Genomic DNA, 11,368 nt, shown 5'->3' with positions numbered 1-11,368 from the left:
TCTAAGGAAATAGAAATTGATGAAAGAGTATGATCAGCATTAATGGTGTTAAGTAACAATTACACATGTTTATAAACACATACCATCAAATACAAAATGTCAGGTCATATTAATAATCAATCAAACCATAAAGACTTTATAAATGTTACTATACCTCAAATCACTATATCACAGTTTCTATCCACAATCATTTTATTAGGGTGACTTCTGAAGACAAAAATATTTCAACTGTCTTCAAACCTTATTCTCCACTACATAGTGGGTTAAAGAAGTATATGATACATACAGTATGAAATACATATATTATAAAACAAAACGTAACTGAAGCATCAAACCAAGAAGCAAATATTCATGTGGATACAGTCATAGGTAAGTCTTGGTTTTATTTTACCTTGCAATCAAATGTGTTAACATCTTTGCAGAAACGGGAAAACTAGCATACCACTTTGATAATTGAAGGCTAGAAAAGAAACCTTAGTTTAATTTATACATCATAATCATAAGGAAGTGATAACGATTTACTAAATAGAAACTAGCATAAAAAATGCTGCACAAAAAAGCAGCAAGAGTTAGGTGCAGCAGATTGACACTAAAATGACCTTAAATTCACAGACATCAAGCAAATAAAATGAAGTGAACATACTGCATAGTAAACATCTCACAATGTCATAAATATGAGACATAAGATCCTATAACAGTATTCTGGTTGTAAGATTCTTATAAATGCTAAATCAAAAGTACCAATAAATGCCAGAAAATATCTTAAGTATGACTTGTTGCAAATGTGTAGGAGGCAATACTACCAAAAATCAAAATAAGGGTCCGTAAACAACTGTAATACATATAAAGATGTACTAATAAGCAGTACACTAAAAAATAATTTAAAGAAGTAGGAGCAATTTCTTCTACCTGACCTGCTTGTGTAAGGACTGATATTAAGTCTAAAAACACAATTCAAAACCTAAAATAATAGAAATCATTGTAGTAAAGACCAGTCTTGCTTATCAAGCTGACCAGAAAACTATGAACCATCCATTACATAGTAAGAAAGAAGAAAGTTTACATAACTCTTTGACAAACATGTCATTTAGACAGTCTCGTCAGATGACAGATATCTTCCTCAATAAGGATTTAACTTTAAACCAGATGTCCATATGTAAAATATCAAATTATTTAAGCAATTTTCCTTATTGTAGTGGAGATTAACAGAATTTTCAAAAGACTCATCCAAGCGAGATCTTTAAACTTATTCAAAAACAGAAATAAGTGAACTTAAGTGAAATATTAATCAAAAGGTAATATACAGAATCATCCAAAACTTACTAACAAAAATGCTAATGAAGAACTTAAAGGATAAGTATGTGCGAATTGTTTCTCATTTGCATGTTGACAGCACGAATTCTGTGTATTTATGGATATTGTAAAATATAAGCATGAATTGTACAAATGCAGAAATCAAATCTAAATGAATGAAGAAAACAATATAAACATTGTAGGATAAACCAAAGTCCTTAGAATATTTCTAGAAGCTTAAGTCTGAGCCATAAAAACCATTGCTCGTACTAGTCAGAATTATAAATTCCAACAATTTTCTTTTCCAAATAAGTTAAAATATACTAGCCTGAACCAATCTTACTAAACTCAAGCATACAAGTTTATTTGCTTTAAGCACACACTGAGGTAAATTCAAGTGTTTACAGGTACATAACATAGCCTGGAACAGTTTCAAACTGATAATATAAAAAACATTGACTTACCCGATAACAATATTTCAAAATATATTGTACAACAGATAAACCTTAAATTGGTTTGTAAAAGTTCATTGATTGATTGGATATGGTTATCTGTATTTGGGGATTTAGTAAAGCGTCTCTATGAAAAGATGTTTTAAGAAATGCACATGTATTTTTAACCCTGAAGAGATAAACCATAACTTATCACATACTACACATTACACAGTTAATTAGGTCAAGGGACATCCACAAACAAAATTTAGTGCCAAAAGGCCCCTTAATGATGCTTGTAAATATAGAAATGATGGCTAATTTCTACAAGAAATCTTCAAATTGAACAGTTTCAAAACTTGAGACTTTAGTTAAACACCTACAGCAGTTTCATTCATATGATTGTTCTATACAAATACTTTACAGACTTATATTCATTGAAGCTTCTTCTACACACATAGCATATTAAAATAAACACACTACAAAGGCTAAAATGAGATAGATATATTTCTACTAAAATCAACACTTCCAACTTATTCTAAAATAAGATTTTTGTAATGTCAAAATACGAAGTGCTCTGAAACGATCCCTTACACACTCAAATGTTGGCATTTATAAAATGAGATATAAAAATTCTTTGAAAGATTTATATGGTATTAATATCTACCCATATCTAGTTTAATCAGAACAACTGAAATATACATAGAATAATCATTACTTAAGTGATATATGTATAATACAAAATATTACTGCAAAAAAGGCACAATCTATTTAACAGTAAATTGAAGTTTCAATTTTTTCAGTATTGATCCTACAATTGCATATGTAGATATGTATAATTCATGCAAATAACTACTCAGTGACCAAATTCTAGGTTAAGATAATGAAAATCAGTATAATTACAAATAATCTAGATCTGATTGCAAGAGATCTAACTGTAGACCTCTCTTGATGGAGCAGGAAATAAATTTCAACAGTAATTTCATTTCATCATAAAGTACTTGATGGTTGGAAATTTAAAATAGAATCCATCAAACTTGTTGGATTCAACTTTCTGGATTAAATAAGAAATCAAATAGTTGAAACGTCACTCCAACAGTACCAGTTGATTTAGTGAATGCAAAAACTGATGGAAGTTATGGTTTATACTTTGTTTCTCAAATTAGAATGTCGGATTCTAATATCAAATAAATAATATATCCTCCAGCCACTAAAACATCAGAAAGTGAATTTGTTAATTATCATATTATGTTTGGACTCATCTAATGGAACAATGTCACAAAAAACATGACTGAAATAATGTAAAATGATGGGATATACATCTGTAAAATATCCTGTTCAAGAGAGCTATCAGATATTAATTGTTCCAGAAGTAAAGAACATAATTGAAAAAGAATTGGCAAAATCTATAACTCACTAACATATCACATGTTAAAAATTCGAGTTTGAGTATACCCAAACATCTTTATTATCATATAATTATTATCATTATTGATCTGAACTCAACCATTAAAGTATTAAAATAAAGTTGCAGTTGTCACTGTAAATGACACCTTATAAAAAAGGTCTTAAGAAGTGAAAATACCTCAGTCAAGGTACTGAATAATTAACTCTAAAGGATTCATAACCAAATGGTGTCATTACTGGCCATGGGTCAATAACAAGGTACTAGTACAGGGGGTTAAAAAATGGGACAAGAAACCAAAAAATTGAGAAATAGATTGCAGAGAAGGAAAACTGTCCTATATACTGGGTTGCGAACATATAATTATTTCAAAATCGAGGAATTCAAAATGGCAATTGCAAATTCTTGATTCTTTTACTTTCAACAACTGTATTAAGTAAGATATATATATACATGTTTTATGCCAACAGCTTCTTATGAATCATTCCTAACGAACGATTGAAAAGGTTATTCTATCGGCCTTTAACAGTTCAAAAACTAGAACAAATTATGTATTCTATTTATAGACCTCACAACAAAGTCATTGCAAAAGCTACACTACGTGTAGCAATAGATGGATGTATTAAAACTACAATTATATTTATAGAAAATTCTTAACTTCTAGACTTCAAATTAATATAATAAAATAATATAAAAGTCCTAGACTACGTCTAGAAAACATGAATTATTGTTAAGTTAACATGCTAAATTTCAATACACAATACAGTAAATGTAAAATTTTAAAGAGAAAAAACAATTATCAAATGTGAACGGCGTTCACCAACAATAGCTTGACTTGCGTCTCAATAAAAAAAGTGAAGATAACACGTGGAACAGGGCTTATATACAGGCCTAAGGTCAATGTCATGGTATATGATTTGACCTGTTTAAACGAGACTGATATGGTTTGTCTTGCGACACAGCTCAATTAATATGCTATAGTATACCCTTCTTAACGAAGGCGAATGTAAGATAACATATACAATAAATTTGGAAAAAATATTTTTTATAGGGGCCCATAATTGTAATTTATTATTTTCTCTATTGTGCTTTTTCGCAACAAAGAGCTGTAAACTATAAATATTTGAAAGCTTCAATTTTAATCCTGTTTTGTGGGTACTTTTCCTCCAATTCACATTTAAAAATAAATTTTTTGGCAATTACCAAAAGTAAATTCAATAAACTACTTCTTTGTTGAACTCCAAGGAAAAACTCTTGCAAATCAACATTCTTTAGACAATCAAAGAATGTTTTAAGTAAATGTTTAGTAAATGAACATTCAAAAAATAAATGGCCAACAGATGCAATCTCGGTTTTACAAAATGTACTGTGACAGTAACTCTATGTAAAATACGATATTGAAAATTAAACAAGTAAGTGTGAACACAACATTTTTTGTTCATAATAAAATAATTTGACTAGTTTTGCAAACAATCATCTACTGCAATAACATTTTCCACAATTAAATTAGTACATTTATCCTTAATAAACACATTGACATTTACAGGAATATTTGCAATAAGAGAAAAGTATCTCATTAAGTTTTGTGATCTTACTCTGATTTGTTCGAATGTAAACAAGGTTTTTCTATCAAAATCAAAGATGCAATAAAGATACTGAATACCAGCATTTTCCCAACTATTGAAGTAAGTAAAATCTTCTAATGGTACAAAATGTAATATATCTAAAGACAGCCTTTCAGATTAATTTTCAAGACAGATCTACAATCACGAAGAGCATAATTAAAGTACATCTATCCAGAACAGATTCTTAACATTCTTAGCCATTCCTTACACTTCGTCTTCACATAGCAAGAATGCTCTAAAACCACCTAATTGTTCAAAGTAATCTTAACTATTTCTTGCCAGCCCCTCAAAACTTTTCGAAGTATTCATCTAAAATCCTGCAACCTTATGAAATTCATCAAAACATTTAAAGCTTCTTTAAATGAAGATTCTTTACCATCTAACATTAGAAATGTGTCATCTGCATATTGACTAACTGTGCGGGCATTATTGGGTATATTAACATAGAATCTGATCAGAAAACTACTTATTTCCAACACACAGCACTCTGGTTTTTTAAGTATTCATCTAATCTTAATATCAATATTTAGTAAACTAATAGGCATCCAGTTTTTTAGCCATCTGGCCAAAGCCCACGTGAGCTATTGCCCTCACTTGGCGTCTGTTGTCGTCCATTGTCGTCGTCGTTAACAATTATACAAAACTTTTCTCCTCCTGTACTACTACTGGACCGATTAGAACCAAACTTGGTATGAATGTTTTTGGGGTATTCTGCATAGAACTGATGTAGTGATTTTTGATTCGTTGAAAAACATGGCCACTGTTACTAAAAATAGAACATACGGGTTAGAGGTTTTTTTTGCATGTATCTCCTAAACGGATAGGTTTAGCTAAATTCTAGCTGGGCAAAAGTGTTTAGCATGATGAGATCTATCTGTGGTCAAATATTCGTTTTAATCCGTTAGGTCATGTTGCAGTTATGGCCCCTTTTTTTACGGTTTTGTGCTATTTTTCATGTTATTTCTTTCAAAAATCTTCTTCTCTGACATTATTTGATTGGTTGGAAACAAACTTGGTATTGATGTTTATTGATGTATCCTTCATAGAACTGATTTGGGGTTTTCTGATCCGTCAAAAAACATGGCTGCTGTTACTAAAAATAGAACATAGGGGTCAGACAGTAGTTTTACGCATATATCTCCAAAACTGCTAGTTTAGCCAAATTCTTTCAATAGCTGAAATGATCCTTGTTAGGACTACAAAAGTCTTCAGGGATCAAAGTTGTCAGACGGCTCCTTGTAAGAGTTATTGCCCTTGAGGGGGAAACATGATGCCTTTTTTGCAGTTTTCAGTCAATATTTTGAAAACTATGATCTATTAAAAGAAACTTACAGTTGTTGAAATGATCCTTATGATAAGTCCTACAAAAGTTTGCTGGGTCAAAATTGTTTGACAACTTCTTAATGTTATTGCCTTTGAAAGGTATAATTCAACCAGGTCAGCAATTCTTACTCTCGGGAGCCTCTTGTTTATATATCTCCTATCTTTACCCTAATTAGGGATACAAGTTATAATGCTCTGACACTGCAATTCAGAAAAATGACCTATTCATATCCATATTTAATATATGGACCGAAATAAGAATGGTCCAATATTTTTACAGAAAAAAATTATGAAAATCCACTGTAAAGCCATCTGACCCTGGACTTTTCCCATTTCCATATTTATTATACCCCACACAAAAGTTGCGAAGGGTATAATGTTTTTGACCTGTCCATCAATCTATCTTCAGTTTTCCGGACTTTTTTTTAAACGCTTGCAGATATTGACATGATTTCTGGAAAACTATTGACCAAACTTTACGACAAACGTTATGACTTTTCATTCAGAATTGTCAACTTTCCTTTCATCTGTGGCAAGATTCCTTCGCCTCCTGCGTATGGAGTGTTCATGTCACAACTCATACGTTATGCCAGAGCTTGCTGAAACTATGCAGACTTTTTGTATCAAGCTTGAACTCTAACAAATAGGCTTCTGGAACAGGGTTATGTTGCTACAAGATTGAAGTCATCACTACAGAAGTTTTATGGTCATCATCATGAACTCGTTGATCGTTATGGTGTATCCATCTGCACCATGAAAACTGATTTGTTCAACAGGTCATGGTTTTGCTTTCCTCGTTTTTCTATCCCAGACTTGACTTTTTATGAGCAACTCAGTGGGTGTTTCTAGAAAAGCAGAGGACGCTTACCCTACCGGTGCACCTGGTCCATGCTCCCAGTTTTTAGTGGAGTCCGAGTTGCTCATTTGCTTTTGTTACTTTGTATGTTTGATTTTAGTTACTTTATGTTCTTTTTTGTGTATGTCTGTTTTCCATGTCTGGTCTTTGTCCCTGGATTGTATTCTTTTGGTTACCGCTATAACCTTGATTCCCTTGATTACTCTTTGGTATATAAGTTCACCATGATAAGTTACAGGTCAAGTTTGACTTTAATTCCGCTCTGATGATTTTTACCAAAATTATGGGCCTTGAACTTAGTAAAATTGACAGCAATAACAGTTTTTCAGACTTTTTGTCTAAACGCTTGCAGATTATGACATGATTTTTGGTAGACAATTTTACCATGACAAATTACAGGTCAAGTGTATGTTTTCTTCCGCTGCGATGATAATTACGTTGGATAGGCTAAAACTCAAAAAATCAGTCTAGAGTTTCTGAGTAACAAAAGTTTTTTAGAAGATAAAGGTCTAAAGCCTGAAAAAAAAACACTCTAATTTCTTTTTTTATCAGGGTCCCTCTACATATATTTCTCTTACGAACAAATTTACTTGAGTATATACAACATTGGGGCGCGTGGAGTATGTGAGCACACTCACTAAGATTCTTTAATTGACACTTCAGCACATTCCTTATAGGTAAGGTTACCTTGACTTGAAAGTTTTTGTCCTTCACTCAATTTGACATCATATTCAAAATAAGTAATACATGCATAATCATCCTTTTCACTATCATAATTTGAGCTATTGCCAACACTTGGCGTCCACCGTCATTGTCGTAACAATTTTTCTGACTCTTCTCCTCTCTGTCACTACTTGACCAATTTGAACCAAACATGGTATGAATGTTCCTTGGGGTATCCTGCATAGAATTGATGTTGGGATTTTTGATCCGTCGAAAAACATGGCCGCCGTTACTAAAAATAGAACATAGTAGTCGGGCAGTACTTTATCGCATATATCTCCAAAACTGTTAGGTTTAGCCTATTTCTGACAAGAATAAAAGTGTAGGATGATGAGCCATGTTGGAGTTATTGCCCTTTTTCAACTTTCTTTTGCTATTTTTAATGTTACTTCTTTAAAAAATATTCTCCTCTGACACAACTTGACCAATTAAAACCAAACTTGGTTTGAATGTTCCTCTGTGTAATCTGCATACCACTTAAGAGGGTATTTCAGATCCGTTGAAAAACATGACTGCCTTTACTAAAAAATGAAGATGGTGTCAGACAGTACTTTATCACACATATTTCCAAAACCAAAAGGTTTAGCAAAACTCTTTCAATTGCTGAAATGAGCCTTATTATAAGGCCTTCAACAGTCTGCAGGAATCAAAGTTGTTAGGTGACTCTTTTTAAGAGTCATTGCCCTTTAAAGCTGAAAAAGGACGTTTTATTTTGGTTTTTTTTGTTTTAGTCAATATCTTGAAAACTTATAAATAGAAAGAAACTTTTTATTGCTAAAATGACCTTTATGATAAGTCCTGCCAAAGTCTTCCTGAGTCAAAATTATCGGACAACTGCTTGCTCAATTTATTGCCCTTGTAAGACAGAATGTAACCAGGTGAGTGATTCAGGCTCCTGGGAGCCTCTTGATTGGTTTAGCCCAATTAAGACGTCAAATATTTTCTTACATTCATGGAACATATTTGTATATCTTGATTCATTATGTTATGACATCAACCAACATTAAAGAATGCAAGTCAACAAATGTACAAAATTGTATCATATTGGTACAAAACGGACATGCTTCACTCACGCATACATTCTTAAGATGTGACATATCAAATACAGCCATGTTTTTTTTCTGAAAAAAGAAGTTTCGCCGATCACGTGAGTGGGAGGAGCCAGAAAGTCGATAACCTGCTAATGTACGGATACAGCAAAAAAAAAAAAAAAAAAAAAAAAAAAAAACCGTATACCTTTCTTCGTTTAACAAATAACCTCATTGCAGGATAAATGTTTAATATCAGTTATCATTGAAAATATTTTCAACCAGTGTCCCTCAATTAACCCTTATATCAAAAACTTATATGGATAATTAAACTTGTTGCTATACTGGTAAGAAATAAAAAGATCAAAAGTTTAAGACATTTCTTTCATTTTGATTTAAACAACATTTTGAAACTCAAAAAAGGATAATTAAAGACAAAACTGAGGAGATATTGAATTTTGGTAAATTTAAGTACAAGACATTTTAATATTTACAAAACCAACCTTTGAACTCTCTTACTTTTTTCTAAATGTCATAAAAATGTCAATTTTCATACACTTTCCTGCTTCAGTCTTCCAATATACTGCATAGTCGTAATACTATACACTGCCAATACAATCACTGTCTCATAGTTTTGTAATCAAGTCCATGTTATGCTATGTGACATCCACAAGTTTAAATGTACATTCTACAGGCAAATTCTTCTTTTCTTTCATGAGACGACATGTATTGCCAGAATTTCAGGTATTCCTCAGGTATTTACTGGTGATCAATCAGCTGATCAGAGTAGAACATAGGAGTCAGACAGTAGTTTTTCACATATATCTCCTAAACCGTTAGGTTTAGCTGAATTCTGACATGAATAAAAGTGTTCAGCATGTTGAGATCTATCTCTAGTTAAATTTTGGTTGTAATCTGTTTAGCCATGTTGGAGATATTGCCCTTTTTCAATGATTTTTGCTATATTTAATGTTATTTCTTTCAAAAATCTTCTCTTCTGACACTACTTAACCAATTGAAACCAAACTTGGTATGAATGTTCCTTAGGGTATCTTGCATAGAACGGATGTGGGGATTTTTGATTCATCGAAATACATGGCCGCCGTTACTAAAAATAGAACATATTTGTCAGATATAGTTTTTCACATATATCTCCTAAACTTTTAGGTTTAGCTGAATTCTGACTTGGGTTAAAGTCAGTCAGTCTGTATATTGTTTGGTGAAAATTTGATTGAATTTTTTTTTTAGTTACGGCACTAAAATAGGGATGTTTCTTTCACAAGTTGGGTAGTATCTAAAAAAAGTTATGATTATTTCATAAACCTTTACATAATTGTTAGTTATATTAATCTGAAGACCTGTACAGTTTTTCATGATGATTCATTATCTTATGTTTGAGTTATTGAATTTTTAATTGAGTTTTTTTCTAAAAAAAAGGTGTGTGTGTTTTTTGTACATTTCGTGCCGTTTGAGGGGAATTCATGAGATGTATCTTTATGAAAATATGTATGGGTCACTAAAAAACTGCCTTCCAACCTTCCCATAGATTTTTTGATGGAATATTTCTTAGTAATAACCAAAATGAGGAATTTATTTGAGAGAAACATACCATGACACTTAAGCATATTGTAACAATTTTTGTATCTCTATTCTATCAATTTTCTGTTTTATGGAACTTTGGCTACACCTCGGGCAACAGTCACAGTCAAGGGGAACCATAAACTTGCTATTTCCCGAATACCTAGTCTATAAGTATTTTATTATACCGAAAACATTAGACTTGTAATACATTTACTCCATATCCATCCATTGTTCATAGTTGAATGATCATCACAAAATGATAACCCAGAAAAATGCTTTTTACAATATTTTCAATTTGAATGCCACTGATATTTTCCCCTCATCACCTCAAAATGTTCAGAACCCAGAAAACGATGCATCTTTTGGCAATATTTTAATCTGAATGTTGTCTCCTTGACCTTTTCACTAGGAATTCATAGGAGTTTGAATTTGCAAAAGGAGTCTTCAACATCAATTACATGGCGTCTGTAAGATAAAGAACAGCAACAGTGCACACATTTGAATATTGTCTCGAAAACATTTATTTCACCTATGTTAAAGTGCAAGACCTGTTGAAGAGGGCGCCAGTATTCACTATTGAGTAAAAAAAAACAATAAAGAGTTAACAATATTATTGAATAACAATCAAATGTAACAATTATGTGTTTTTAAAGTTATAACCAGTTACTTTTGAACATAAAAATTAACTGTCGAATTGTTAATTGTTATGCCAGATGTAAATCCACCAAAATTACATATCAGTGTGTTTGTAAAGTTTTGAAAGTTATTTTGAATTGGTAACTGATTATTATTTGCCTCGAAATTAGTTATATCATTCAAAGCGTTTACTAGCTCATAATCATAAGATAAAAGGTCAGGTACATGTAGATCAGGTAACATATTAGAGACTGGACCTGTGCTACATTGCTTACACTGTTGCTGGCAGTAGTGTGTTGCTTATCAACAATAGCTTCTGAAGTTGCAGAAAATACAGGTGAACTCAAAATACTAGACATCTCCCGTGTTTTCTTTTCAATCAGTTTAGATAGTCACTTTAAATCCTTTTCGACACGCGTATAACAGATTTTGTGTATTTAGAGGCCGTTTGGTCAATAATTGTGTCC

The 11,368-nt window shown here is 31.8% G+C and overlaps 1 protein-coding gene across 2 annotated transcripts in view; it reads left to right on the top strand.

The window, feature by feature from the left end:
- The first annotated feature begins 4,724 nt into the window (after positions 1 to 4,724).
- LOC148616443 (cell adhesion molecule Dscam1-like) overlaps positions 4,725 to 11,368 on the top strand; it is an 82,588-nt gene continuing 75,944 nt past the window's right edge. For both annotated transcript variants that reach the window (XM_088583461.1, XM_088583463.1), the window contains exon 1: positions 4,725 to 4,814. The gene's annotated coding sequence lies outside the window, so the exon portion shown is untranslated. The remainder of the gene's footprint in view (positions 4,815 to 11,368) is intronic.

This window comes from Perna viridis, chromosome 5 (genome assembly GCF_037379345.1).
Source record: "Perna viridis isolate PV_CMFRI_1.1 ecotype Kerala chromosome 5, ASM3737934v1, whole genome shotgun sequence".
Taxonomy (NCBI): Eukaryota; Metazoa; Mollusca; class Bivalvia; order Mytilida; family Mytilidae; genus Perna; species Perna viridis.
The sequence above is the reverse complement of the archived record's forward strand: the minus strand, read 5'-3'. Positions and strand labels throughout refer to the sequence as shown.